The sequence below is a fragment of the Syzygium oleosum genome, unplaced genomic scaffold, assembly GCF_021117445.2.
Source record: "Syzygium oleosum isolate NSW1041296 unplaced genomic scaffold, Sole_v2.1 Sole_v2.16, whole genome shotgun sequence".
Lineage (NCBI taxonomy): Eukaryota > Viridiplantae > Streptophyta > Magnoliopsida > Myrtales > Myrtaceae > Syzygium > Syzygium oleosum.
In genome coordinates this window covers 5,083,535-5,109,983 of record NW_026607500.1, presented here as the reverse complement: position 1 = coordinate 5,109,983, position 26,449 = coordinate 5,083,535, and the positions used below count along the sequence as shown (strand labels likewise).

The following is a 26,449-nucleotide window of genomic DNA, read 5'->3' as shown; positions in this document are numbered from 1 at the left end:
CCTCGCCTGGTCGAGACGAGGGTGTCGCAGTCCTCACCTGTGGCCAGTGCCCTAGCCGGTCCAAAGTTAGAAAAAAAAAGGAAAGAAAAAGGAAAAAATACTATTAATAAAATTTAGAAAAATTAAAAATAAAATAAAAAATTGTCTACTTCAGCATGGGCTGTCCCACGTAGGATGGCCGATGCTAACTAGACCACCAGCTCAGAGATTTCAGGCCAAAATTGGCTAGAAGGATAATATTAGCAAATCGTCAAAAGGTTTAGGACTAAATCGACACAATTGAAAGGTTTAAGACTGAATTGGCAAATCGTCAAAAGGTTTAAGACTGAATTGATCAAATTGAAAGGTTTATGATTGAATTGACAGAAGTGTAATAGGTTTAGGATGTTTTTGGTAATTTTCCCGACATAAATGGTATGTAGGATAATGTGGATATTGAGTAATAAATATATGAACGACATGCCAAATGTCATGAGATTCGAATATGATATGAGCGAATGGCATGTGTAATGACTTAGGCTACGTTTGGTAGTTAGGATAAAATTCAGAATAGGATAAATCTTTTCCTATCCCGTGTTTGGTGTATGCTTAAGATAGGATAAATTTCCGATAAATATCAATCCCTACATAAAATTTCATAATGCGTTAGCATATAAAGGTTAGCCAATCAATACATGGATTCAAGTTTATATTATTTTGTACATAGAAGCCTTTGAAGTTTAGTCATAATTTTAACACTTATAGTGTTAAATTATCCCTAATCTTAAGAGAAAGAGGGTTTATATAGGGTGAGGAACTAGGGCACACTTGCAAGAATAAGAAACATGTTAATTTCCTAATTTGGATTTAGAGAATATGTGATATGTCCAAAATAGGAAATTAAAGCATTTCTTATGTAATTAATGACTAAATGGGGTTGCCAAAATTTAGGCATCAATAAGATATAGATTTGTACTCTTAGACCCGTACACGGACATTTCACTAGTATATGCTATAATACTGAACTCGACAGACACATAACATAAGCGCTTATGAATTAGTTTAAACTTTGTTGTGAATTAGGCCCATATTTCAGAGAAATGCTATGTTTTCATTTGTTTATTTATTGGAAGATAGTCTCACTATATAAGTTCAGTGGGCTCTCTCTATTTGGTGTTCTACTACTCCATAGTGAAAAATTGTAATACTCAAGTAGATGGACAGTGAAATGAAAAATATTCCGTGTGGACTCGACCATTTCGTCGTCATGCTTGGTAAAAGATAAAAATTTTCTGAGAAATTGTTCCCATTTATCGTTACTTTTGTCTGCTACATGACTCACATAATCGGCCCGTTCAAGGAATTTTCACCCTAATTAGTCGGTAGTCGTTGGAATTCAATGGACGAGAGTACTTTAATTTTCCGTTGCTCCTTAGGGAAAAATTGTACTCAAGTACATGGATGGTGAAATGAAAAGGACTCTAAGTGGACTGGAGTAACCACGTGAACAAGTTTGGACTCAAATTTTGTCGATGAGCCGAGAAGTCGTTCGCAATTAATATTAGTTTTTGTTTGCGACGTGACTCGTATAATCAGTCCATTTGATGAATTTCGGTCCCAAGTAGTTGGTAACTCGGGTTAGAATTCCATGGACGAGCTTGGATGGTAAGATGAGAATCATCTAATGCCTCCACGCTGTGTGGAGAGAGATTTTGAGTAGAGCGAATTGACGAGAGCGAATTGACCTTAAAGTCACTCTAGGTCACATAAAATCAACACTTAATAGGAACTTAACATTAAAATATACATAATATAACCCCTAGCAAGAAGCTATGATGTGAAGCTTTTTGTACACATCGAATGAGTCACCAGATAGAGAGAATCCAAACTCCTCAGTCACATCTAACGATGACCATGTCCCCCCTTATAAACATATTGAGAATCTTATTGTTAGGGTTCCTAGTTCCTATTTTAATTTCTCGGATGACCTCATCGAGGGTTGATATATTCACTTGTATCTAAATTCAAGAGTTCAGGTACTTAGTTTCTCCTAAATTAAGTTTTCCCTCTTTACTAATTTTTTTTATGATAACTTGTAAATTAATTGCCGGGTCAGTTTGATATAGAGAGATATACTTTATGCACACATATCCTCAGTTTGGCAGAATATGTGCAATTTGATTTCTTTGTTGGACAAGTGACGGTGCCTCTCAATGTGGCCTTGACTGGATGAGCCTCTTGGTTTGATTTTGTTTTATATTTCCCTCGGCAGTTTAGTACTGCGCAGCACATTGGTTCCCACCCCATTGGACCGTTTTGATGGATTTCCTCTTTGCAAGTTCTTCTGGCCATTAAATTTGAGAAAATCTGGCTTGGGTGCATTTAATTAAACTTAAGGGCCATATGATTTTATAGGCATGCTGGGAACTTTGATTCGACTGTCAATTAGAGTTTGATTGAAAATTCTAATGCTCAACCATTACATTCTACATGAGACGCACTGCATATGAGCGGGGGATTGGATCAAGACATTGTTACTCGTGCCATGTCTATGCTAGAATCTCCATCATAGTATTTTCCATGTTCCTTGCGTCACATTGTCATGCATACGTTTATCATATAGAGAAAATAGGCCTTAATTTGGGCAAAAGAACACCAAAAGTGCCATAAGTTGTGTATGGAGGTCAATTTGGTGCCATAACTTTTTTTTGGATCACTTTGGTGCCAAGTCGGAGAAAAATAAATCACTTTAGTTACTTCGGCAAAAAATTCCGGCCAAAAATTGACCTGGCATTTACATTTAAAAAAAATGGTGACCTGGCATTTATATTTTAAAAAAAATGGTCTGCTTTGTACATATGGAAATTAGGTGGCTTTTTTAAAAAAAATTAAATTTAAATTATATTCAAATAAGGAAAAAAAAAGAAAAAAAAAAGGGAAGCAGTAGCAGGCGAGGGCTTGCTGCCGCCCCACCACCGTCGGCCGGGCGAGGGCTTCCGTCACCCGACTTAGGCGAGGGTTGCCCTCGCCGGATCTAGCAAGGGCGACCCTCGCCGGCGTCGGGCATGGGCGACCCTCGCCCGCCCAGGCGAGGGCTTCCCTCGCTAGACGCCGGCGAGGGCCGGCCTCGCCGGCGTCGGGCGAGGGAAGCCCTCGCCTGGGTGGGCAAGGATCGCCCTCGCCTGAGTCGGGCGTGGGTGACCCTCGCCCGCCCAGGCAAGGGCTTCCTTCGCTCGACGTCGGCGAGGGTCGCCCTCGCTAGATCCGGCGAGGGCTTCCCTCGCCCGACGCCGGTGAGGGTCGCCCTTGCCTGGGCCGGCAAGGGCAGTCTCGCCCGACGCCGGCAAGGATTGCCTTCGCCATAAAAGAAAGAAAGAAAAAACAGAAAAGGAAAAAGACGAAAATACCCTTGGGTTAAAGTGTTGTAAGGTAAATGTATCATAATGAGTATAATTTGGGGTTTTTAGTATCACAAAAAAAAGTTCAGAGTAAACTTGTCACAAATGGAATAGTTTAGGGTTTTTCATGTAAAAAAAAAAGGTTCAGGGTAAATTGTCACAAGTGTCATAGTTTGAGATTTTTGGTGGTATTTTCCTTTTTTTTGGTTTTTTTAATTATTTTAATATAATTTAAATTTTATTTTTCTAACAAATTACACGTCAGCGGACTAAATGGCGTCGTTTTTTGTTTTTAATGTTGACTGGAACTCTTCGGCGAGCCATGTCAGCGCCACGTCAGATTTCCGGCAAGCAAATCGGAGTTGGCACTAAATTGATCGTTTTTCAAAAAAATTGGCACCAAAGTGATCCAAAAAAAATTATGGCACCAAAGTGACCTCCGTACACAACTTATGGCACTTCTGGTGTTCTTTTGCCCCTTAATTTGCATGTCATGTTACATTACATAGTCGCCATGACTTAGGATAATCTTGACTCCTTTAGGTTAACCATGCATCATGCATTGCACGAGAAATCGGATCTTTGAGCCAAAAGGACGGGCCCCTCGATCATATTATTCGTGCATTACATGTAGTATTTTCAAAAATAGATTCTAATAATTTTGGCTGCTCTTGATCATTCTTGGTACTCATCGTTACATGCCTTCAAGCATTCTTAGATATTCATGATAGTATTTTGCATGATAGGAATCATTTAAATAATTCTTATCGCGTCTAGGTTAGCAATAAAATGTACCCCGCATTTTACTTGGTGTCTAATTGACCAGTAATCGACAAGTGGCGGCTTCCAAGTAAGTTTTTTTTTTTTTGTTGTGCTTCAAGGTAAGTTTCATTGCATGTGTAAATTGAAATTCCAATTTGCGATTGGTATGAGTTTGGGAGAGTTCGCATTAGGTAATGACGTCATCTCTTTAATGAGTAACCATTCGTGCTTGCCTAGTAATCCATTAGCTTCCCCTTATTGGTTCACTTCGAGAAAGGTTGTGATAGTGAGAGGGCGCATATGATTGGTAAGTTCAAGGGGACAATTACCAAAAAAGTCATAAACTTATTGTACTTTTGCCAATTCAGTTATAAATATTTTAATTATGCCAATTGAGTTATAAGCCTTTTCAAATTTTGCCAATTGAGTCTATTCGGCAAAATTTAACTGGAAATAGCATAAGTGGATAATTTTTTAAAATTTTTTCAAAATGTTTTTAATTTTTTCTTTTCCATTTCCTTTTTTTCTTTTCTTCTCCTTTCCTTCTTTTCTTTTTGTCTTTTTACTGTGGCTAGCAAGGGCTTCGGCAATCGTTTAGTCTCTCTGCAAGAGGAAGGTCATCGATGACATAGGCGACCATCGTGAGCTTCGCCATTTTTTTTCTGCACCCTCAAAATCGATAACCAGTAAATGCCGGCAAAACGAAACAAAACAGCCCCGGATCCAATCACACAGACCTCGTGCCAAATCCCGATTTCTGTTACGAGGTCCTGGATTCGTAATCTATCAATCGATCTTTGCAAGCTTTGACCAAATTGATCAATAATCGCGACTCAGATCGGAGATGAATGGCTCTCATTGATGAATTCCTATTGTCTCTATCTCTCTCTTCTCTTTCGCTCTCTAGGTTTTTTAACAACCCAAATATGGGCGAGGTCAGACGAGGACTGCGACCCTCGTTTGCAGTCGGCTAGGGCATCACGGCCCTCACCAGCGGCCGGCAAGGGTCCGACAACCCTCGCTGGCCATAATATAAAAAGAAAAAGAAAAGAAGGAAAAGAGAAGAAAGAAAAAAAAGGAAAAAGAAAAGAAAAATAAATAAATAAATAAATCATTTGAAAAGATATTTAAGAATTAAAAAATTATCCACATCAACGTTTGCTGTGCCATGTAGGATGGCCAGCTTTCATGGTAGCGATTTCTGATCAAAATTGGCCGGATGGACTCAATTGATGAAACGTGAAAATGTTTAAAACTCAATTAGTACAATTAAAATGTTTAAAACCAAATTGGCAAAAGTGCAATAGTTTCAGGACTCTTTTTGTAATTTTCCCTAAGTTCAAGTAAGTACTCCAACAACTTTCTTTGGCTGATGGTGTGGGTAATTTTAACCGGGAAAACTCCCTTCCAATCTTATTCCCAATTTCATGGAAAACTATTTAAGTGCTCTAAGAATATTTGTCACTCTTATTTATTTATTTTTGGTCTATCATATCTCTAACTCTCCTCGCTCTCTAATTTTACTTTACCTCTTGTAGAGCGCGGGAGTCGAACCCCGCACCCGTGATACTAGCGTTCCCACCCCCCAATCCCTTTACCAGCAGGGTCGCATGCCTATTGGCAATATTTGTCACCCTTCACATCTTAACTGTATAATCTTCCCAAATTGTGGTGATATTTTTTTTCTTCCTTTCTTTGTAAACTCGGAGCAGGTTGGCTGGTCCACACGCAAAATGTTGACTTGACTGAAATTTCTGAATGTCTAGCGAGTTTTCTAAATGTCGAAGAACAAAAAGAAGATAACGTACTAATACTTTTGTACTTTATGTTGGACTTGTGAGTTCTACGTACAAAGTGGTGGATTTGAGTTATGTAATTTCAATAGGCAAACTTAACAAGAAGAAGGTCTCCACAAATTACTTTTTTACTTTGTGATCTTCTTATCTCTCTTTCTTATCCTATAGTATGAATTATATATTGTCCATACTCATAATTTCCTAGATCAAATCAATCAAATTGCAATAGGGAAATCTCTACATAACCTACAACTAGACATTTTTTAATTTCAATTGTTTTTACAAGCGTAATTATCTGTATATATCATGTTATAATTACATTTCCTTGACTGATTGATAAGTCCACGTTATTACAAAATTTGCCTTACTTTAGGTAGAACCGCGTAATATTTGGGGAAAAAATATGGCAGCCCTGAACTTATTCAACATTACATAGGTCTTCCATTTAAGTATAGATTGTACCAAAAACCCTAAATACCCGCATCACTTCACTATTTCACTGATGAATATGACAAGCAATAGTAGGTATGAGCTTTCCTTCGATTAAACAATTCTCCGAACAATCTATGATGTCAGGCAATCGCTTCTATCGTGCCTTCTATAATCTCAAAACGCCTTCATTATGATGTGTTGGTAACACTGTAAGGATCGCAAGCCACTTAGGAAAGAGAAAATAATAAAAGAAAATCCACATCAGCCTTTTCCTCACTGACCAATGTTACTGCACAATGTTTACTAGTTTTAGGACGTAAATGTATGATCTAAAACTTTTAGCACGCAACTATACTCGACATATAAATTTTAGGATTTCTTGTGCATTTATTCCTGGAGTTTAGATGAAATCAGTCGGCCACAAGTACAAGGTTGCTAATTTCAAAACCTCAAAATTCTCGATGAGGCGAGTGGAAGAAAATAAGCATGGAGAATATATGAACGAGAAATTTATACTTCTATTTTTCTTTCTTCACCAAGTCTAGAAATAGACACATAATCCCCTAAGCTCCTTCTTTTCTTCCACAGTTTTCTTTATTCGAGTGAACTAAGCCCCACGCACACTGCATAACCTACACAGCAAGACCGTTTCAATATGTCGATTTCTTAATGGTGTCAAAATCCAATATGCAATCAGACAAATTGTCTAATATTTTCTTTCTGAAATTAAGCACGCTGTTTCCTAGAATTTTCTTATTTGAAAGAGACGATGCAAGCAATGAACTCATCTTTTTACTTCTTGCCTGACTTTCCATATACTTCGACAAGAAATTCAAAATCCAAACTGGACTTAGACTGATGAATTTAATTAGCAATTCTGGTACATTTTCGTCTATGTATCATGGAACTTGCATGGTGTTAAGTTTAGGTGGTTTTATAATTGGCGACAAAACTTTGGGTTAATTTTTTCCCTTTTTCTTTTCTTTTTTTTAAATCTAATTTTTAATTATTTTTTATTTTTCTTAATTTTGCTTTTTCCTTCTTCTTTAGCCAGTCACCGGCCATAGGTGAGGGATGAGCTCGCCTAAGGCAAGCGAGGTTCGAGCTCGAGCTTGCCGATCTCTAGGGAGGCTCAAGCCTCGCCGATTGGCCGAAGAAGAAGGAAAAAGAAAAACAAAGAAAAGATAAAAATTAAAAATTAATTTTTAAAAAAAGAAATGAAAAAATAAAAAATAAAAAAATCATCTAAAGGAGTGCAAGGAGGAAAATCAAATCGGATTTTTCTATACCAAATGGCGGAAAATATTTTCTAGTTCATTTCTAGGTTTCAACTAATCACCGGAAAATATTATCATTTTTTTTCTAGAAAATAATTTCCTACAAAAATGTTTTTCATAAATCTAACATTTTCCGCAAAACACACGGTGACTTAATCAACAGTGTGATTTTTCTAATATTGTGACTAACAACACATATTACCACCGCCCTCAGCGGCTGCGCTGGCTTCGGGCTCCCCTTCCCCCACGAAGGGTAGGAGTTCGAATCCCAGCGCTGGCGTTAGGGATTCTTAAGCGTGACGTCGTGGTGGTGGCTCCTGCGCTAGCGTCACCCCGGGTTTACCTCCTCGGCTGTCGGCCGTGTGGGGGGTTCCCGGGTTACCCTAAAAAAAAAAAAAACACATATTGACTTTTGTCTTTGATCGTGCTCTTTCCTATAATTTGCATATGAAAGAGTAGGAGAACAAGCTCGTATACCTACTTGATGTGACCCTTACAAGCCCACGGCACTTGGATGTACAGTAAAAATAATTCCTACTGAACTAATAATGTTTTCATTGCTTGTAATTAGCATATTCAACTAATCTTGGAAATTTCCCGGTGATCTCTAGCAGACATGCCTTGACAATATGACATTGCATGACTCATATGCTTCTAGACTTGGAAAAATTCAACTCGACTTAGATATCAGGAGCTGATCAAGACCACGACCACCATTATGTAGAATTCCAATGCTCTTAATAGGACATTGCCTTTCAATTCCACCATTATGTAGAACTGAGAACATTCATCTTGTATTTATTCCAAAGAAGATAAGTCAAACCATAACAGCTTTCTTTAAGCCGGTATTTTGTCTTCTTGTCCTGGAAACATCTTTCCTAATTGTAATATTCATCATTTTGCCGAAAATATATCGAAGTCGATTCAAACTTCTTTTTTTTTTTTTTTTGGTCTAAGAGGTCGATTCAATTTACTAGCATGAAAAGCTGTGCAGAAGGTTGAGTGTAAATTGGTAAAACCATTCTTTCACAGAAAAAAACGATTTAGAGTTTTGAAAGCATCTAATTTGCCTATAAGCATATTCATTTTGATTTTAGGAGAATTTCACAAAGTTTGGAAGTCAAGTTGAGAGCATAATTTGTTGAAAGATGCATATTTTCCTTTATCCTTAATAAAAACTTTAGAGATGATCATAATATAATATTGACATAGAAGATACCTAGTATATAGTCCAAAGAAGTATATAAATCAACCCCTATTGTCTTTCTTTAATTCTCTTTTTTGTCTGTTTGTCCTGGAAACATCTCTCGTAATTGTAATGTACATCAATTTTAAAAATGCTACGCATGATGTGTGGTGTTTGAATGATACATATGCTCATCATATGTAGTAATTGAATATGACAAGTGTATGACATGCTTAAATGACATGTGGGACAATCGAATACAACATGTACTATGATGTGGAACCCAACTAGCATCTAGGGTAACATGGGGATCGAACGAAAAAGTTTGAATGGAAAATTTCAAAGAAGGGTCCGAAGTGCTCTCATTTTCTTAAATAAAACCCTAAAGTGGACTTTGTGTCAAATAAGTGCATGAAGTACCCCCATTTTCTTAAATAAGAGCCTGAAGTGTACCTTATTTCAAATAAAGGTCTAAAGTGACCATGATAGTCTCAAAAAAAGGCCTGACCTCACCAGAGTCAAGGGCATTTTCATCTTTTAATTTTTTGGATTTTTTTCCTTTTTTATTTTGTTTTTCTTTCCATAAAAAAATTCAAAAAAAAAAGATAAAATTTAAAAAAAAATGAAAAAACAAGCGAGAGGGCTGGGCCAGCCCTCCCCACCTGTGGCCGCCACCCCATCGCCGGTGGGGCAGTAACGATGGCCGGTGAGGTCACCGGTGACCCTCGGCTAGATCGAGTCGAGGGCCGTGACCCTCGCCCAAATCTAGGTGAAGGAGGTGAAAATATTAGTTATATTGTCGAAACAACTTATCCTAATTTTAGCATGACCGGAACCAACAATGAATACCTTTCGGACAGAGCTGTTTTGCCTCCTCTGCATGTTAGGTAATTGAGATAGATGCATACGTGTTTGGGCATATTGAAAAGTAGACGAGGCTATATAGACTTTCTGTGAAAGACAATAGGAGTATCAAAGAAATAAGAAAAAAAATCATGAACTATCGGTACTACTGGAGATCACATTATCTCTTTACATGGTATGTAAGTCCAATAGGTCACGCCATGTGCAGCAATCCTCGAATGGTAGCTTTCGATGCTTTGTCTTACTTTTCAAAGTTCTTCCACATTATAAATACATTGTAGTCATTATATCCTCCAAGTCTCTCTCTCTCTCTCTCTCACCCTCACACTTGCCTTTTCGCAAAACCCTTTTCAATGGTTCGTCCAAGAATTTCGTATGCTGAAAAGCTCCTCTCTTTGGCTCTCTCCTTTTTTGTGATCCGTGCAACCTTCATCAACGGCCCTCACGTCGTGGTGGCGCAAATCAGTAACAACAGCAATCCGACGACGATCCCGGTGAACATTGGGGTGGTTCTTGATCTAGAGACGTGGGAGGGTCAGATGGGATTGAGCTGCATTAACATGTCTCTTTCTGACTTTTATAGTTCAAACCCCTGGTACAAGACCAGGCTCGTCCTCAACGTAAGAGACTCCAAACGAGATGAGGTTTCTGCTGCTGCTGCAGGTTCTCTCTCTCTCTCTCTTTCTCTCTCTCTCTAGCATACTGACTAGTCATAGAGGATAAAGTACATTATGCAGCTGTTTGTGTGACGTAAGATAAAAATAATGTTGGTTCCATCCAGAGCAATATGCACTCTCGTGGCAGAAATTATCGGGAAAATGACACCATAAATGCCATAACTTTCATGCGGCGCATACTTGAGTACCATAACTTTTTTTTCCGATCATTTGAGTACTATATAACTTTTCAATCAATCACTTAAGTGCCATAACTTTTTAAAAATGTTCACCACAAATATCATGTCACGTCGGATTTCCAGCACTTGTGTGAACATTTGAAATATTTTTTGGCACTTTAGTGATGGATTAAAAGTTATGGCACTCAAGTGAACGTTTTTTTAGAAGATAAAGCACTTATGTGGTAAAAAAAAAAAGTTATGGAACTCAAGTGAACGCCGTGCAAAAGTTATGGCACTTGTAGTATTCTTATCCCGAAATTGTCTCTCCAAGAAGAAACAACAAAGGTTAATTTTGCACTAAACAACTGTCAAGTGCATTATTTTCAAAGGGGGTTTTAATCATTGTGAACAAGAAGTTAATCATCTTCTAATAAAATCAAAGATAACAAAAATTCGGTACTTAAGATTCAATTTGATCTCTTTCACACTGGGAATGAGGATGGTCTCACCGTGAGAAATACTTCAATAAATCCCTTCAGTCTTGCGGTCATATGAGACTGACAACTTGACGCATAGCTTGAGGGGATTCATGGGGTTTGGTCAATCCGCGCCACGCGGTGCATCTTGACAGGATTGGTCTTTGGGCGTAACATTTGACCGTGGAATCGTCAAAGTTATTTATTCCTTCCAATTCTTGGAGTTTATTTTTCATAAAGCTATAATAAGAAATGATATTGCAAGATACAATCCAATTGTAATAGCTTGATGGAGATAGTTATTTCTTAGGGTCTTGTTTTATGGCACTCTAATGATCGATAAAAAAGTTATGTCATTCAAGTGAGTAACATATAAAGTTATGGCATTTCTGGTGTTCTTTTCGGCTTCATAGAATATAAACACGGGGCTTGGATTCTAGAGTAGAATTTTCTTATGCCATGAGATAATGAGGTCAAGTTAACGATGAAGAAGATCAACTTGATCATTTTTGGGCCAATTTATCCCCTTTTATTTTGTTCTTAATTTACTGTTATTGAAAGAATTAGTTTCTGCTTGGCTTGCAATATATATATGGCAAATAATATCGAAGGCGACAACAAATGCCTGCATTCAGTTGAATAAATTATATCTTTAGATAAGGCAAAAGGATACTATACGTGCCATAAGTTGTGTACGGAGATCACTTTGATGCCATAACTTTTTTTCGGGTCACTTTGGTGTCAACTTTTTTTAAAAACGATCACTTTAGTGCCAATGCTGACATGGTCGCCGGAAATCTGACGTGGCTCTTTTTTTTATTAATTTCCGATGCTGACATGGCTTGCCGGAAATTTGATGTGGCTCGTTGGAAATCTGACGTGGCTATTTTTTTGGCCGGAATTTTGGCCGGAGTCACTAGAGTGATCTCTTTTTCTCCGACTTGGCACCAAAGTGATCCGAAAAAAAGTTATGGCACCAAAGTGATCTCCGTACACAACTTATGGCACTTATAATGTCCTTTTGCCCTTTAGATAATATCAGGTACAAGTTCTTTTCCAACTTCATACTCCTATTCTCCTTTTTCTTAAACATTTCTATTTCTATAATATGGCATCAAGTTTCGCTGCCTTCTTATCAATACTATGCCTTTTCCAATAAGAATTTCCATTATATGACGTGTTGTTACTGTTTCACCGTCTTTTCTGGTTCATCCTTGTAGCACTTGATCTGATAAAGAATAAGCAAGTCCAAGCCATAATAGGCCCACCAAGTTCGGTGCAAGCAGACTTTATCGTTCATCTTGGAAACAAATCCCATGTGCCTATCATCTCTTTTTCGGCTACTAGTCCTTCCCTCAGTTCGATTCGTAGTCCGTACTTCATTCGAGTTGCGCAAAATGACTCGTCCCAAGTGAGTGCTTTAAGCGCAGTGGTACAAGCTTTTGGCTGGAAAGAAGTAGTCCTCATATATGTGGACAATGCGTTCGGAGAAGGGGTCATACCTTCTCTTACCGATGCTTTGGAAGAGGTCGACACACGAGTTGCCTATAGGAGCCTCATTCCTCCTTCAGCCACGGACGATCAAATCCTGCAGGAACTCTACAAGTTAATGACGATGCAAACGAGGGTCTTCATCGTGCATATGTTACCTACTCTTGGTTCTCAGCTATATGCCAAAGCAAAAGAGGTGAGAATGATGAGGGAAGGTTATGTGTGGATCTTGACTAATGGAATCACTAATCTATTGAGTTCAGTGGATTCATCTGTTGTTGTTAGTTCGATGCAAGGAGTACTGGGCGTGAAGACTCATGTCCCAGACACGCGAAACCTGGGCAACTTCAAGATCCAATGGAAAATGAAATTCCAACAAGACAATCCATCCATCCTCAATCCTAAACTGAACATTTTCGGATACTGGGCTTATGATGCTACTCAGGCTCTAGCAATGGCCGTTGAGGAAATGGGTACGACGAATTTTACCTTCCAAATGTTGAATGCTTCGAAAGATGCAACAGATCTCGACACTATTGAGGTGTCTCAAAATGGTCATAAACTTCTCCAAGAACTAGCCAATATGAAATTTACAGGCCTTACCGGAAATTTTAGCCTCATTGATGGGCAGCTAGAGTCGTCAGAGTTCCAAATTGTTAATATTAATGGAAATGCAGCAAGAGGGATCGGGTTTTGGACACTAGAAAATGGGCTGAAAAGAGATTTGAATTCATCCAACACAAGCAAATATTCCACTTCTAAGAGTAATCTCAAACCGATAATATGGCCAGGAGATTCGTACTCAGTTCCTAAGGGTTGGGAGATTCCCACGAGTGGGAAGAGGTTGAAAATCTTAGTTCCCGTGAAGGATGGTTTCAAACAATTTGTGAAGGTGACTCGAGATCCTAGCACGAACACATCCCAAGTCACCGGATACTGTATTGACATCTTTCAAGCCGTGATAGAAAGATTGCCTTATGTTGTGGCTTATGACCTTATTCCATTTGCCTTGCCTAATGGAAGTAAGGCTGGCAGTGTCAATGACATGATCGATCAAGTATATTACCAGGTGAGATAACTCATTGCAAGTGCTTGATTTCATTGTATTACATGTTGAAAATTACTATGCTATCATGAGGTTGACAAAGAAAACATTTACATTCCTTTGGTTGGAACAGAATTACGATGCAGTGGTGGGTGATACAACGATCATTGCAAACAGATCATTATACGTGGATTTCACCTTACCATACACGGAATCGGGGGTTGCGATGGTCGTGCCCTACAAGGATAACAAGAGCAAGAATGCCTGGGTTTTCTTGAAGCCACTCACTTGGGACCTTTGGCTAACCACTGGATGCTTCTTTGTGCTTATAGCATTGGTTGTGTGGATTCTCGAACATCGGATTAATGAAGATTTCAGGGGTCCGGCCGCTCATCAAGTCGGCACGAGCTTTTGGTTTTCCTTTTCAACCGTGGTCTTCGCACAAAGTAACGGCCCATCACTTTAATAAATCAATCGAACATTATAATTTACATAGCATTTTTGCAGAATTTATATGGTTACCCTTAATTTGGATTGCAGGGGAGAGACTATTTAGCAACCTAGCAAGATTTGTTGTGATTGTGTGGGTTTTTGTGGTACTTATACTAACGCAAAGTTATACGGCAAGCTTGAGCTCTCTTCTGGTGGTGCAAAATCTTCAACCAACTGTGGCTAATGTGGATCAGCTCCTAAAGAGTGGAGAAAAAGTGGGTTATGAACCCGGCTCTTTCGTTTATGGAATGCTAAGGCAAATGAAGTTCGACGATTCCAGACTTATATCTTATCGATCTCCTGAAGAATGTGATGCGCTCCTTTCCAGTGGAAGCGCAAAGGGCGGGATTGCAGCAGCATTCCATGAAGTCCCCTACATTAAACTTATTCTTTCTCAATATTGCAACAAATATACCACGATCCCAGCTTTTAAAACTGCTGGATTGGGCTTCGTAAAGTCCTCAGTCCCTCAATTCTAGCTAAAAGAGAAGACCCTCAAAATTTTCCATTATTAGGTTTGGTTGTTATTTCTTTGATTGAAAAATCTCATGTCCTCCTTCATTTGATTACAGGTTTTCCCCAAAGGGTCTCCGCTAGTACCGGATATTTCGCGAGCAATCCTCAATGTAACTGAAGGGCCTAAGATGACAGATATCGAAAACAAGTGGCTTACTTCGAAATCCAACTGTCTAGATTCGACCTCCTCAGTTTCTTCCAACAGCTTGGGTCTTGATAGTTTCTGGGGCCTATTCTTGATTGCTGGAGCTGCTGCTGTTTCAGCTGTCCTCATTTTCATGGTCATGTTTGTTAAAAGATATTGGCATGAAGTAACAACTTCTTCAGGTTCATTGTGGGACAAAATTGTTGCATTGGGAAGAAGATTTCAGCAAAAAGACCTCAATTCCCATACTTTTAAGAAAGGCAAATTTAGAGATAGTAGTATGGATGATGGTGGCAATGAGATTGTAGCTATTGAAACTTTAGAAAACACTAACTTTCCCCCGAGTCCGTCAAGCAACTCCAGTGAAATCGACAACGTTTTGACCAATGAGCAAGGCACACCGTCTGCTGAACAAGGACTTCTTAATCATGTAGATGAAGGGTGGCCCGGGATAGCAACAAACGTGGAGCTTACCAATGTAAATTAAGAGAGGGACATGCCTCAACGGTACTGAGAGAATCTCCAATGTGCGTTGGTAATCTCAAATGTCTCGATCCTCTGGAAGAGCATGTTTGTTGTCATAGTAGTTGTAATCTGAGATGAAGTGTAGCAATAGCTAGCAAGCATTGTCGATGCAACACTGAGTATACTATTAATGTTGAATAGGCGTATGGTTAATCATGATGCTCGATTGTACACGTTTCATTTGAACTTTGTATATATAAATTGAGAAAGCCTGGTAGAATGGGCTTCAATGGTTGCAGCACGTGTCTTTTACAATGTATGCACATATTTCATATAAATGGACATGATCAATTGACTCATGTAAAGCGCTCATAAGTGTTGGCCTTAATCTTAGAAGATTCCATGCCTACCATATTTATGCCAAACTTATCTTTTCTGAAGAATGTCTGTAGATCTTTCGACACGCGAAGCCACTCAACCCACTGTGCTTACGGGACCCCTCTTCACACCTTCCGTGAATGTCACTACGGCGGTGAAGGTGGCTATTCAAGCTACTACCGATCCCATCTTCTCTTTAGGCATTGTCGCTATTTTACCTCAGGGGGCACCACCTAGAGGTTCAGCTAATGGATTAGTATGACTAAATCTAGCTCAGACTATCCCAAGCCCATACCAATTCGCGACTTAAGGTCAAGTTATCTAACATGCAAAATCATTTTCATTTTGAAGTCACCACTAATATATTTTTGGTGGTCGATTAGAAATCTAAGTAAAGTATCTGGAGTTATACTTTACTCCTACGAACTAGAGATTGTGGATTCGAGGACATGATTACGCTAGATACTCTAACACCCTTTCGATACCTTTTCTCTTTTATGAAAAAAACATTTATGCAAAAGGCTTGCATTAATTTTAATTTACTCCTAATATGTGAGGTGATCAAGTGGGTGTACAACCATTAATGAAATACCCAATAAAGCAAAGTGTCGCGCCGCGCTTTCGCACACCTTTGGAGGTACTTTCATTTATCACGAATGAGGAAACTGTCCCAAAATGAGCTACTAAAGTCCGGAAAGGATATTTTGCCCAAACGTCAAACAGACATCACATCACTAGACAAACGGAGATCTCTCCCAGACCATACTTCACGAGACAACGGATATTTATTTTTTTTTAACTTTTTCTATTTAACCTAAATTTTGTTTTGGAGTTGCCACTAGTCTTTATTGGTCGACTAGAAACCTAATCGAGGTATGGGAGAACTACCACGATTTCTACGAACTAGAGATTACATGGGTAAGGGGACTTGGTTATGTTAATGATCCCAAATCGAGATCTCTAACACCCTTTTCGGTACCTAAAATGATACGAAGTGTCTAAACGTGTCACACGAGTTCGCAAGGCCTGTCTAACCGTTCTAATCGGGAGAAATCAATCAATCAATAAGGAAATGCGCAAATAATTTCAATCAAACACAGCAATCCTAAAATGGTCTCTAAAATGAAAATCAATTAAAACACATAAACTTTAGTAAAGCCTTAAAGGCTTGTTCATTCAATGGATTGTATGGCTTTAGGGTTTTTTAGGGAGAAAGTCCCCATTTGAGGGTTAAAACCCCTTTAGTTTTTTTTCATTAGGGGTTACTAAGTAATTTTCAAAAATACAACTTAGGCACCTTTAGAAATTTAAATTTCACTCAAAGTGGGTGGCTACAGGTATTCTAAGCCATTCTGTGAATTTTTGAAATTTTTTAATTTTATTTTATTATTTTTAATTTTTAAATTTATAATTTTTATTTTTTGGGAAAAGTTCACTGAATTTCTTACTTTCCCGAAATCTGTTTCTTTTTATATTCTGAAAAATTTTATGAAATTTTTTTTGAAATTTTCAATTTTTGTGAATTTTGAAATTTTGCAAATTTTTATGGGTTTTCTAAATTTTTTTGATTTTTATGAATTTTTTGGGGATTTTTCAAGATTATTATGAATTTTCAGGATTTTTATTGATTTTTAAATTTTCTTGAATTTCTGTGAATTTTCTAGGAATTTTTTGGAATTTATAAAATTTTCTTTAATTTTTTTTTCTGATTTTCTGAATTTTCTATTTTTTTGGATTTTTCTAATTTTTATGAGTTTTCTAGAATTTCTGATTTTTTAAAAAAAATTTATCATTTTTCCGAATTTTTTTATGTTTTTATTAATTTTTATTCTGGAGTGAATTGGACTGAACCGGTTTGGCCAACACGAGCCGGTGCTCCGATGATAACAGTGCCAAAACGGCACCGTTTTAGCCTTCTCTTCATTGTGGCATTTTCTCAAACATGTGTGGGCATTATCCTTGGTTTTACATTCTCGAGGCAGTCACCTTGGACCGATCTTCAGTGACCTTCCGGCTACATTCCGCCCATTCTAACCAATCCTAAACCTTCACTGAATGACCCTCTACATATTCATACCCATTAGATTTTCATTAAATCTCTCTAAGTCATTGATTTTCAAGCTCAAACTTCCTTACTTAACAGTGGAAATGATATCCTAAACTAAACTAACCTAACATTCAGATCAACAAACACAGCACCCTAATCATTTCCAGCGATCAAAACAATAATCAGAACAATTAGAGAATAAGAATGACTGACTTGGAACGGCCATTGGCCGCTGGGAACAATCTGATGAGGTTTGGGAACTCCAGGTGGGATGATCATGAGGGTCGACTCACGATTTTCACATAAATCCGATCCAAAGTGCATCAAACAACAAATCATATGATCATAAACATGTTTAAGGCATCACAAATCATAAAATCACAAATAGAATCTCAAGATCAAATTCAATGAAACTTAGATCCTCATTCTGGAATTTTGACGAACAGGTAGCGGATGATAGGGAAGGGTATTTACCTTCTTTGCGGGAGCTTGAATCGGGAATTTCGAGCCGAACGATGGCTATAAGATGATACTCTGACAACTCCTTTTCGAACTAGTGACCTCCACTTCGCCGGGAAAGTCGCTAGTTGATCAAACGAAGCTCGTTTTTAGAGGCTCACGATCAGCTACTTGATCGGAACGAGAAAGGGGAGGTCACAACCACGGGCTGATTTGCCGGCACTCCTCCGATTAGGGCAATGCCGGACGCTCGGTTAGAGACCTCTGACCCTCTCTCTCTCACTCTCTCTTTGGTTTCTCTTGTTTTTTTTCTCTCTCTCTCTAGAATTTCGTCAAATGCCTTCTGTTCTCCTGATAACAAGTTTTTCACCCTTTTTGTTCTCCTCCCCAAGTCGGTTGTCACCTCTAACCGACTCGCCAATTAGTTAGAGATAGTAAGGATGGACAACTGGAGATTCTCCAGCTGTCCATTTCGTTTAACATGTGTTGGAATGAAAGCAATCAGTCGGTGAAGATGAGGGACCAAACATATTTTTTTCTTCCTTTCCCGCGCAATGCCTGGACGGGTGAAGGGGATGATTGACCCGTGTCGGGTCGGGTCAATCTGACCGACCCGGCAGACCAGGGTTGGTCTAATTTCGCAAATTCGACCCAATTTTGACCCAATTTCATGATTTTGATCCCAAACTTCAATTCCTTGACACTTTGTGCCTTAAAATATGAAATCAATTTGAATTTTCATCTTCATTAAACCCAAATATTCTGAATTTTGCATTCGGTTTATCAGGGATTTTATTCAATTAAGGGTCCAAATGATCTAATAAGGTAAAATTGAGATCAAAATTGAATTACCCATGTTCAATTAACTCTAGGAAAGGTATAGGTTTGAATCGAAAATTTCAAATTGAATAAGATCCCCAATTTGGGTCTTAAAATCCCTAATTCTCAATTAATTTTGGGGCTTTTTAATTCCTTTGTCAAATTGTGAAATTGGACTGACCAATATGAAATTCAAGGTCCTAGAGTCAATTCTTGTGAAGACACCACAGCCTAAAAATGACTAAACATGACTTAATTGGATTTTTGGCTCAAGTATGGTGTGAAATTACCCAATTTTGGAAAAAACATATCCCCAATTGAAATTTTATAAAATTAAAACTGCAGGGATGAAATTGACACTAAAAGAAGACTGATGACTATTTTTGTGGAATTTTTAAATTCCATTTGGTATTTTTCTTGATTTTTCACTCATTTTAGCCAAAAGAAATTAAGGAAAAATGCACGAAAATTATAAAAAATTTATTTTTTTGTTTAGAAATAGGTTCCTAAGCATGGCCAAAGTTCCTAATTCTAATTTTATGATTTTTAAGTAAATTTGAAAAATTGTCCCAAAAATCAGGTGTCAACACAAAGCAATAAATAAATTGCAAGGAAATGAGATACACTTACCTTGAAGCAATGAAAGCATCTGCAATATCAACTAGAAAATCACATCATCATCCTAAATATGATTTCTAATTAACACACAATTTCACTCAAATCTTTTTTAGGGTTTTCTCTTATTTAAATGAGAACTAACATATATCCAATGCATGTAATGCAATTACTCTAATGTGATGACGTACAAAGCATGCCTATTCTAACATGACACGGAGCAATTAAATGACCTAACATGCAATTTCTAATGACGGTTAAAATTGATGTGCAACTATTCTTGCATGACATACAATTTCATGAACCTAACATACAATCACTAAATGACATGTAAGCAATCACATGGCAAGTTATGAATGATGTGGCAAGATGACACACAACATAGCATACATGACACTTAGTAATGACATGGCAGCGATGATACGAGCATAATGCAATTAATCTATATGACGTGCACATGATTTTTTTTTGTATCCGAAATTAATTAAATACTTTAATTTAACATGCAATCTATCCTAGAAATGAAAATCTAATTTATTCTAAGAATATATTTTTGGTATTTTATTAAATTCGAAAGTAGAAATTACTCTAAATATGCAAGATTATAAAAAAAAATCTATTTTGATTTATTGTCAAATCTTTTTGGATTTTTCTTTATAGAAGCAAAATCAATTGAAATAAAAGAAGATAGAAAGAAATCATATACACATCAAACACGGGATCGAATCACACGAGATATTATCAATATCCATCCAACTTTGTAAATAAATTGACGAATCGTATCTCAGGCATGAGGATCAGATTGGCTAATTTTCCATGCAATTGTGAATCGCATCTCGAGCATGAGATAGGATTAATGATTTTCCGTGCAGTCGCGAATCGTATCTTGGGCGAGAGATCGAATTGACAACCATAGCACGTTATGAAATTAGGAAATAATTCCTAATTTAAAAGTTATTCGGGAATTTTATGGATATGATGATATCAATCAAAGGTTCAAACAAGATTGCAATTTCACACATTAGGCTACAAAATATATAAAAACCGATTTAATGAAAATTCTTACCTAATTTGCGATATCGTTTGGATAGCGTTTCCGAACTTGAACGAACAGCAATCACGGGAATCATATACAAGCAATAGCACTCAAATATGTGAGAAATCACTCAAAGAAAAAGTTCACTTTTTCTCTTTTCCTCTCCCTGCTTCGTGAAAGTGGTGTCCTTGCAGAGGAGATAGACCAATTTGCCCAAGTCTTCTTTGAATGCCAGAATTGCTGTAGTGGAGGCCTTCTCCGGGGGCACGTTTTCCTTGAAAAATGCTACGAGTCTTCCCGTGAGCGCCTTCTTCGTGTAGTCTGTGTATTATGGCCGAATCCTACGATTTCTCCTCTTTCAATGTGGCCGCCCCACTCTCTCTATTCGCTCTCAGTGTCGTGTATTCTATCAATTGCGAATGAAGCCCCCCCGATTTCACTTGTGTGTGTCAGCTTTTATAGGCGAGAAGACTGGGTTGTCCAAAGATGTCTCAAATCTTGCTTTCCTTCTGTGTCCGAAGAAGCTATACTCCTCAACCGGTGGATAATTTGCTCCCAGGAATGTAATCCCACCGCTGAAATCATTTCGCATGTTAACAACTCAGCCAAATCTTTTTTTTTTCCTTTTTTTGCTTTATTCACCCGGGGTACCCATGAATCAAAGATCCATATGAAGATGATATGTATCCTATGTACGATTGCTTCCTTTCTTTAGAGAATACAGCCAGATATAATTAATTTCCTTCCCTCTCGACCCACTCCGGAAATGCAATATCCCCTGGATGACATGGGAACTTCGGCCATCAACTTGATTTGAGTCTATTTACTTAAGTCTATTCGCCACTGGTCCAATATAAATGCAAACTATATGTGCTTAATTAACTATTAATGCAAATACTCTTAAACTATATGCGATTTAATTAATTTATTTTTGTCAGGGGCTGAAGTCGGTCCCTAATTTTCTATGCAATAAATTATTAAATAATTAATCAAAATTTTGGTGTTAACCGGCATTATAGACGTCCATGGAGTGCTCTCATATAGCCAATCGAATTTGAAGTAGAAATGGATCGACCCCTTTCCTCTTTATTGGTTCAATCATATAGAGTTGTTAATAGCATGACCATTCGGATGTCGTTTTCAAATCAAAAGCTTTTTTGTCTATGCGGACCAAGAGATTAATTGTTAGTTCGAACCTTGAAGGTAATAAATGCACTTGGAAGAGCTAAATCCTTTGTATATTGTAATTTTTCTTTCTTTTTTTTGTGGTCGAAATTTTTTCTTCTTTGAGTCATTGGTAATTATATCTTATATTCAGTGAAATAATTTCTTCAAGGATAATTACATTGGACAAAGAGTGAAATGGCTCTGTGTTGTTCTCATCCTCAAAGTGATAGACGGACTCCAGAATCATCTACTTTTGACGCACGACCAAAATGACATATTAAACCGAAAAGTTGAGTGGATTGCAAAGATCAATAGGGCATGCAAGACGTTTCAATTATATCATCAGTTAGTTAGGGGTATGGAGTTTCCAATCAGCCATAGTTTCTTCTTTTACCTTTTCAATTGATCAGGCATTGCAGTTGATTAGTGGGTCAATTTCTTCTTCCTCTCATTTTCATAGGGGAAAATGACACAAATGGTCTCCATAGTTTGGTCCAATGTGTAATGTCATCCATGAACTTTTAATTTATTTAATATGGTCCCTGAATTTTGGCCCAATGTGTAATGTCATTTTTGAACTTTTAATTTGTTCAATGTAGTCTTTGAACTTTTGGTACATGTTCGATATAGTCCCGAGACTATATAAAAATGTTCAATATTGTACTCCCATTAGTTTAACTTTAACGGCAATATTGAACATTTTTCATATAATTTAGGGACTAGATTGAATATGTACCAAAAGATTAGGGAACGCATTGAATAAACTAAAAGTTCAGGACTACATTGCACAATGGGCCAAAGTTTAGAAACCATTTATGTCATTATTCCTTTTCACTGGCTTGAACTTTAATATATGTTCATTGATATCAGCAAGTACATATTTGATTCAGATAAAGCCAAATATCGTTCATAAATGAAATAAGAGAAATCAGAGACCCATTTCAGTATATCAGATCATTCAAAGGCAAAACTTACATTGGATTTAAGAAAAACACATTCTTCAAAGTACAGAATCCGCTAGAAATGGACTACCAGGCAAACTGCCTAGTAATTAGGAAGGTACGAACGCAAGATACTAATTGCAATAAGTCGATGTGGTGGTATATTTCCTTGGGATGCTTGCCGATTTACATATAACTTAAGTATAGATTGTAAAATACCAAGAATTCTAAAAGTCCATTTAACTTCACTATTTCTCTGACGAATTTCACGGCAAAAGTAAATTTGAGCTCTCTTTTTGCGATTAAACATTTTGCAAAACAATCTGTGATGTCAAACCACCTCTTCCGGGCATGAATGTATGATCTAGAATTTTTAGTACTCAATGACACTCGATACATAAGTTTTAAGTCTACTAGAACACTTATTCCTAGGACTTAGATAAAACAGTACAAGGTTGCTAAGAGAAATTATGTTCTCAACCTATTGTGTACATGCCGATTTAGTCATAAACTTTTCACTTTTACCAATTTAGTCATAAATCTTTGTACGAAATTTTAGTGTAATTCTTCCAACTAGTTTTCGCCAGAAATTGCTAACGTGGCGGTGTGCCATGTAAGATGGCCAGCGATGACTACACTGTCACAACGATGATTTCTAGTGAAAATTGATTGGAAAGACTACATTAGAATTTCGCGCAAAGATTTAAGACTAAATTGACAAAATTGAAGAGTTTAGGATTAAATTGACATCCGTACAATCAATTTAAGACTAATTAGGTAATCCTCTCAAGATAGTTAAGTTTGAAGCCTCGAATTCTTAATGAGGCGAGTAGATAATACTTCTTCCAATTAATGTAATTTGTTCTATTTCTCTTTCTTCACCAAGTATTGACATTGTCATTCTTGTATAATAGAGAAAATGACACTAGAAGTGCCATAACTTTCATACGAAACTCACTTTAGTGCCAAAACTTTTCAACAAATCACTTTAGTACCACTTTGGTTAAAAAAAAAATGATCACTTAAGTGCCAACTTCAATTTGGATGCCGAAAATCCAACATGGTAATATTTTAACATGTTTTTGATTGACGTAGCTTGTCGGAAATTCGATGTGACAAAGTCTAGTGAAAAGTGATCACTTAAGTACCAATTTTTGTTAAAAGTGAAAGCTTATGATTTTTAACTTTTTAAAAAGTGATTTGTTGGTTTCACTTTCTTAACATTATTGGACCACTTGTTTTGCAGCACACATTCTGTACAAACTTGGAAACACATACAAAAAAAGTTACTCCATCAACAATGGCTTAGATTCAAATCAAACAGCATTGCATTAAGAAGAATAAAGATGTTCTTACATCAACATAAAGTTCCCAAAGAGTCAAAAACCTCCCAGAGAAAAACCTCCCCTACTAAATGCAGCAACAACAGCTGTTGATACTTGCTTTTAGCCGACAAGTCATAAATTGTAAAAACTTGAGATTAGAGATCTCTAATTGCAACATGGCCCATCTCTCGGCCAAAAAGGGTCATTTCGATGTTTTCCAAAGTTTTTTAAGCTCCATTACATTCTGTGTAAACTTAGGCATTGATTTCCTCAATAATCCAAGGTTGACTTAGAGTTGATTTTTGGTCAACCCTTAAGTCAACACTCGGACAACATTTTTTCGAAAATCTAAAAATCATCAATTTAATTCCTTGCAAGCTGAATTAGACTTCCAATTCTTGATATTTACAAAAAATGATCGAGAACCGACTTTTCAGTTAAATAGAGAATTTTGACCCTCAATTTGTAAATTTCAAAATTCATTGATTTCTAATCATTTTTCGGAATAATTTCCTTCTCCACATTTGATCTAAGGATCATATCGCATCAGAATTTTAAGTCAATTTTTGAGAGTTCAAGATTGAGTCGGGTTGACCAATTCTTGGGCGCAAGTTTAAGGTCCAAATGGTATCTCACAAATGATGCCAATTAACCCAATTTGAATCCGATTAAGCCAATTAACTCAATTTCAATATCAATTTTGGCAAAATCATGGTAATTTGGCATAATTTAGCTTTACGCGAAAAATTAGGACCAATCAGACCTAGGCCTAATTTAGCCAATTGGACCGAGGAAGGTAAAATTGGCCAAGCCCATAGTGCAATTCAAAGAAAATCAAACCAATTGAGATGCCATGAGTCGATTAGATTGAACCGAGTCATCTCGGTTTGAACCGAGCCAACCAGGTTTGATCGAATTGGACCCGACTCATTGGGCCGAAGCCCAACACAATTCCACTTCACCCAATTAGCTAAACAAATCATCCCATAGAATGAAATAGACAAAATTTAAACAATTGAGCATCCCCGGGCTGACCCGATTGGGTTCGGTCTGAACCCACAGCCCACTTAGCCAAGGCTGGTCCCCTCCCTTACATCTCAAAAATTACCAAAATGATCAAAATTTCCGAATCATGGACATTGATTCCAATTCAATTTTAGCCATCATGATTGCCAAGTCATCTATTAATGTTACAAAAATTCAGCCAATAAGGAGCAACCATAACACTTAAGGACGCAATATCAACCATTGGATTAATCAAAGGCAAGAATTGAGAGCGGATTCAAATTTTCCCTCCAAAGGACAAAACTCATTCTCTCTCTCTTCCCTCTCACATTTGATCGAAGCTCTCTCTCTGACACTTTCTCACTAGAAATTCTCACAAAAACTCTCTCTCCCTCTCTTTCGGTGAGCCCCACGCCATCCATCTCATAGGTATCTTCTCGGCTTGTCTCGCTAGCCGACTCTTGCGATCACCATCCCCAAGGAGTCCTTGAGCCTATATTGGTGGTTGCTAGCTTAGATTGCCGCTAGGCCTCCTCCGTTCCGGCCAATTCCTTTAATTGCTCATTCGATGGCTTATTGAGGTAGGAGTTCCTAATTTTAATTGATCATTCCAGATGATCATACAAGGATGCTCAATTTGCTCATGGTCTAAAATTCAGGTATAACTTCAATCTATGATTAATAGAAGCTGGTATGTGATTTAATCGAGTGAAATCGGAATGGGAATTAGGTTATAATTTAGGATTGCTTGATGAAGTTTAGAAATAATTGCATGTTTAGATCAACTTTAGACTCCAAGAGGTGACCGAATCTATCTAGAAGGATATTAGATGTTACTTTTGATGTCATGTTGTTAATTAAGTCTAGTTTGCATGTTTAGGATAATTGATTCCTAGAACTAGATCAAGTGATAGTTGATTTGCATGTTCAATTTCCTTAAGAATCCAAGCCTAGCTGATTTCCTTAGGTAGAATTTTCATGTTCATTTGATGTTAACTATTCCTAGGATTGGTATAGGTTAGACGGATGATGCTTAGGAGTGATTGGATTGCATTTTGATGATGTTTCTTTGAGTTTTCCATAATAGATGAGTGAGATATGTGTTGTTTGACGTTGAATGTAGGAAGAAGTTGATGAATGTTCACAAGAAAGGCTTGAAGATGTTCATAAGTTCTGGAATATAGCTTGAATGAATAGGCTTGAATGATGTTAAATATGAGTTTGAAGTGTAATCCGACCTCTGTGTGTTCCCCTATTTTTTCAAAATTTTTAAAATGAATCTGAGAAAAATGTTTGAAATACGATTTGTCATGCTTCAAACCCACGAACGCGATAACATCCCACCTTGGTCGTTATAATGCGACATCCCAGGACTTGTCGCCGACCCAATCGAACTGACTTAAGATTAAACGCATGCGGAAGCAATCATAGACCACCCAATCACAATAACAGGGATAGTCAATAAAACACACCTCAATAAAAATAACTTTATAAA

At 37.4% G+C, this 26,449-nt stretch overlaps 1 pseudogene; it reads left to right on the top strand.

The window, feature by feature from the left end:
* Nucleotides 1-15,457, top strand: part of LOC115671564 (glutamate receptor 2.1-like) — a 101,047-nt pseudogene extending 85,590 nt beyond the window's left edge.
* The last annotated feature ends 10,992 nt before the right edge of the window (nucleotides 15,458-26,449 follow it).